Source organism: Capsicum annuum, chromosome 7, assembly GCF_002878395.1.
Source record: "Capsicum annuum cultivar UCD-10X-F1 chromosome 7, UCD10Xv1.1, whole genome shotgun sequence".
In the NCBI taxonomy this organism is placed as follows: domain Eukaryota; kingdom Viridiplantae; phylum Streptophyta; class Magnoliopsida; order Solanales; family Solanaceae; genus Capsicum; species Capsicum annuum.
The window spans coordinates 68,255,631-68,261,762 of NC_061117.1; positions in this window are offsets into that span (position 1 = coordinate 68,255,631).

Here is a 6,132-nt window from a genome sequence, read left to right on the forward strand (position 1 = left end):
TTTATAAACTAGTAAAAGAGGGTAATCTGTCAAAAGGTCCATGGAAACATTAGTTGGAAATCAATAACACACTTTTTTGAGTATTAAGTTTTCTTATTCACCTTAGTGCATCGAAATTTTACTGCTCTTTTCACATGACCTACTTACAGCAGCAGGTAACTCTGTATTTGGTAACCTAATAACGCAGTTAAACATGACTTATAGCTAAGTGTTTATTGTTATTCTAATTTGGTAACCTAATAATGAAGTAAATAACTTGCTATAATCGATTAAAATATATTAATAAGTAAAAATATTTTTATACGTGTATATTCGCTAATAATTCTTTCTTTTGAAATTGTTTTGCTAAATTTATTACTCGCTCCGTCCCAAATTACCCGTCACAAATTGAGATGAGACATTGCTTAAGAAAAATAATTAATAATATGGCTAGTTTACCATAGTGTCCCTATTAAATGACGTTTATATTTTAATTTGAAGAAAAAGTAATTAATGCAAAGGGTAAACATGACAAAAAAAATTTCTCTCTTCTTGATTAATGAAAAAAGACAACTAAATGGGAAATCAAATTAGAAAATTTGAGACAGGAAATTTGGAACGGGTAATTTGGGACGGAGGAAGTAGTACATTGGGGGTTTTATTTAGCAAAGATGTGATTTAGCACCTATATGTCACATAGCATATAGTGTTCACTACTTCTGCCGAATAGTTTTTGCACAAGCCACTCACAATCGCATGGTCCTCGTAATATCTTCAAGAGTCCTATTCTTTATTTCCATAACTCTATTCTGCTGAGGAGTTCGAGGAGATGAGAAATTATGACTGATATCATTTTCAGCAGAAAACTGTTCAGATTTGGCATTCTCATATTCAGCCCCATGATCAGATCATATGCTTCCTATCTTGTTGCCCATCATGACTTGCACTTGTTTAGTAAAGACAATGACACCTGAAGTGTCTCATCATTACTTCTTAGGAACAAAAATATATTTGTTTCCTTCTCGACTAGCATTTCTCATAGTTCCACAAAGATATATGTAATGAAATAATCTTTGGTGATTTTTGTAAATTATTTATTTTTTTGTGATTTGATCATTTTATTCCTCTTCGTGATTGCTTTGTGATATTTCTATGGTGTGTGGATGAGTATCATGGTTTTCAATGTATTTCAGTGTGATTTGTGTGAGTTTATGGTTTTTATAGGTTAAAAAGTATTTGTAGGTGAGTTAGGTCAATATTTATTTATCTATGTGTCGGATGAAAAAATAGATCATGCCAACATATCCAAACATCGATTTCAGGTTGGTAATATGGTTGGTGTGATTTTATGTCTTTTACATCTCATTTCGGTCCTTGATTTAGAAAGTGATGAAATTGGGTCTAGAGGGCCAATTTGGTGAAAATGATGTTTTTTTCAAAAAAGCTGATATCGAGTCTGGAGCGTCAAATTTGGTACGGTAGCATAGTTTATTTGCGTTCACAGGATTTCATATGAATCTCGAGGGGTCCACGATAACTTGAAATTCTACAAGTCTCGAGCTGATGCACCACTCAGCTGGTGCATCCACTTAAGCAACACTTGGATCAATTAAGCGGCCAGTTGGTCTCTTAAGCTACCTGGCTTAACTAGCTGAGTGTCACTTAAGTGAGACCAGCTCGCTTAAATAAGTATCTCTTAAGTGGCATTAGGTCTGCTTAAGCGATGCGTACAAATGGGGGCGGTGTCGCAAAAGCGACCCTTGGCCGCTTAAGAGATGGCTACTTAAGAGACACCTGGGTAATATATATACCCTGTTCTCGATTTTTTTTCCACCATTCTTGATACTTTGAACTTTGGATTTTAGAGTTTTTGGGCAATTTCTTCGATTTTCAATCTTGGGTATGTTCCAAATTTCTATTTCAATTATTTTTCTCCGATTCTTGTCATTTAAAGCTTGTTAAAACTCAATTTCAAAAGTGAAATTTGGGGATTTTGACCAAAAAGGTCTAAATCAGTATTTTTTTCAATTTAAACCCAAGTTTTAATTTGTTTTCACTTGGATTTTGTTCTATCAGTTCCTTCAATCATGGGTAATATATTTTTGAACTGAAATTTCAATTTTACCCTTCTTTTTAGAAGAGATGTTTTAGGGTCCATTTTGTCTCCGACACGAAAATAGGTAATATGAGCATCGTTGGTTTTATTTTGACAGATAGATTCCATATTATTATGTTTTAGTTGATTCTGCACCATTCGTGAGGTGAAGACTTTGTTACTGGAGCTTTTTGGATCGAGTTTTATTTATTTGAGATACGTTATGGCTTAACTTACTTCAGGTTGAGCTGAGTAGTTTATACTAATATAAAAGCATGTAATGGGTGTGGAAACTAATCATGAAAATAATTTTATTATTGTTTTGTACTCGTGTGGGGGCCTATGCTATTGTTATTTAGTGGTTTTGAGACATTATTTGCTATGTAGGACCGTGTGGTGTATTATATGATGTTGTTGGCCTGGTATTTATGTAATTGATTGTTTTGTTCTTGGTGAAAATTGTGTAAGTTGGGATTTATGTGGTATCGATAGCATATTCTGATATATCTTACTCTATTGGTACATGGACTATGTTGGATCATGGATGGTTGACTTATTGAGTGAATTTTGGCTCACGTACTTAGTATATTGTTTGGAATTGAAAATTCTCATTCTGGTTGGTTGTGTGCATAAATCCTCATATCATATTCCTTCATGAAATATTAGTACTACTGTGGAAATACTGGTTTTCAGACAGAAAATATGACATCTTTAAAAATTCTCTGCTAATTTTAAGTAAACAGGCTTCCCTAAGCTTGAAGCCTCCTTTCTTAGAAAAAGGGCCTTTAACCAAAGTAAAAGTATGTGCCAGAGAAGAGTTATGGATATTGGATTGTTATTGATTATTGGATTGTATATGGGTTGACGAACTCCCCATGGTCCCTACCTCGAGATCACAACTTAGAAGGTGTATATAGAGGTTGTTCGACAATCTCAGACATATCACTTCATCATCATATCTACATCTTCATTGCATTTCATACATTATCTACATTCTATTTGTATTTTCGTGCTTGATTTGTTGTAATGACCCTCTAGGTGTCATGACCTGAACCAGGGCTTGGCCGTGAAGGACATCTCAAGTCTGCCGAGGACCGAAGACCACCCCCATTTCCTAGTCAACAGAACAACACTATCATAGACTAAAGTCCAAACATATAACAAGATAGAGTAACATAAGTTCAAAGATTCTAAGTTATATCAATAACCACCAATCGATACCGATAACTAATACCAACTACTAACACAACACGCAAGTCCATATTACCTATAAAGCCTCTAACAAAATCGAATACCAATAAAGTGTTGGGACATGCCCCCAACCATAACCAAAAATAAGTCCAAAACAAAGTCTAAGTTATAAGAAACCCAAACATGAAATGAAATCTTTCGAAAGATGGAATCTCACTATTTCAAGTCAACTCACTAACTATCTATGACTACCTGACCACTGCATAGAAAAGATAGAAGAATTTGCAGCGCTTGCATCGCATGATGATACAACCTCCAGAGATGGTTAGCAGTTGGAGCGCTAGCATGCAACTCAAGGATAAGGGATAAAATAATGCCATGAGCAATAATTTAAAACCAGCCAAATCCAATGCACATCATCCAATATAAATGCATATATATATATATATTACATGTCGCGATGGGAAACACGGCTTAGCATGAACTTTTAAAATCTTAACCTAGATTATGAATGATAACCATCATAGTCAAGGCACCTACGGGCTATATGAGCCTAGCTCTCCCTAGTTGGAAGGACCCCAGTGCATGTAGCCACACAAACAAAGGATAATCATATGTCATATGCCTGATGGGGGACTCGAATCTCCCGGCATAAATCAAAGGTGACCTAAGCACCAATTTATATAACATAGGGGACTCAAACCTCCTAATCATATAATAATAATAAGGAGAACTCGAACCTTCCGTTCATTTAGAGCCCCGCATCGGCTTGTGTGGTTTCTGGTGTTGGTCCCTTAGGACCTCCACTTTCATGGCCCGGCTACACAACCTGCTTTTATGCCCGATTAAAATATTTAACACATATTCCTTATTTATTGAATCAATTATGCATTTAGGCATCCCATTGGTATCGTGATACCAACCCACTTGTAAGTTCATTATCATGCCACAATCCATCAACCATCACACATTAAAAATTCATTACCCCTTAGGTTCAATAAACATTCACAAGAGGAATCCACATACCCCAAAGTTCAACAAAATAATACTATGGTTCATTAACCTCTTATGCCAATGCATTAATTCACGTGAGCAAGTCAAAACATGTGACAATGCCGTGTGTCATTATCATTTCACATTTAGGCTGAGGGAACTCAATTTCCAAAAAAATATATCAAAGCAAAATTCATCACAATTGGGAAAAACATAGCCCCTTTGATTATTCACAAATCCCATGCACCTCACAAGTTCAAAATTATTAACAAAGCATGAATAATCCATAATAAACCAAGGGAAATCAATTTAAGAACCATTCATGTCAAAGCCCTCAACCATATCAAAACCCTTATTTCAAATCCATATAATTAACCATATAAATTCATGCATTAGATAAATGAGTTTAAGGGTAGAGTTATATGCCCGAAATACCCTAGATTATGGAAAGAATTCAACCCTTGAAGCTATACTTGACTCATTTCTTGAAAACCATAAGTATTGATGCTTGAGATGATTTGACAGAGAAGAAAGTGTATTTGATGTGTATTATGGATAAAAATAGAGTACCAAGTATGTTTATAGGTCGTGGGTTATTATTAGAATAAGAGAGAAATGTCTAAAATACCCTCATTATATAAATCTGGAAAATAAGCCACCAATCGTTACAGGTGACCTCACGACTCGTAGGGTCAACCAACAAATCGTTTCCCCTCAGTTATATTCTGGACAATGCCCCAATCCACCAACATTGGTATGGTTACAGATAGGATCTTACGACTCGTAATAAGTCCATACAACTTGTTACATCCTATTCGTACTCAGGACATAATACTTTGGGCATCACACTGGTTTCCTTATGGAAAGGACTACACGAGTTGTTTAGAGTCCTTATGACTCGTAACATGGTAGTCATAGTCAAAATAGTGACTTAGACAAATCTCACTTGGCATGTTGCGACTGGGACTATGACCCGCAATGACTCCCTATGACTCGTAAGGAGAGTCGTAGTCAGGGCAGTAAGCTCAGAACTCAAAATTTTCCAGGGACCAATACATGGGGTGTTTCATTCTCCTCCTTAGAATCATTCGTCCTCGATGATGGATCAACCCATATATTACCAAAATTTAATATAGAAACACAGCCACACTTACCTTTAACAAAGTTAGAAAACAAAGAAGTCAAGGAATCTATAATTTTCTTTAACAAAGCCAAAAAAACAAAGATGTTAAGATCATACATACCTTAAGCATGATTTTTAGGAATATGGAATAGGAACGAATACTTGAACTTCATGTCTTTCTCGGCTTCCTAAGTAGCTTCCTCAAACTTTTGGTTATGGAAGCAACGTCCTTCGTCCATAACCGATGGACTTACCGATTCAAGATCTCCACTGAAACTTCCTCATAAGACAAGGAATTGAAAATGCCCACACCTTCCAAAGGAACAACCAACGAAGGAACTTCCTCAACATCGAGACATGGATGACCGAATGAATAGAGCCCAAGCTAGAAGTCAACTCCAATTCATACGCAACATTTCCAACCCTCCTCAAAACAAAATACGAACTAACATAACGAGGACTAAGATTTACCTTCTTCCCAAACTGCATCACTTATTTCATGGGAAACACCTTTAAGAATACTTAGTCACCAATATTAAACTCGAACTCCTTTCATCTCACATTTGCGTAGGACTTTTGGCGAATTTTGGCAGTCTTAATCCTATCCTAAATCACCTTCACCTTCTCCATGGCTTGGTGAACCAAATTAGGACCAAATAACTCAGCCTCACCAACTTTGAACCACCCACTAAGAGAACGACACCTCCTACTAGACAAATCCTCAGATGGAGCCATACCAATGCTAGAGTGA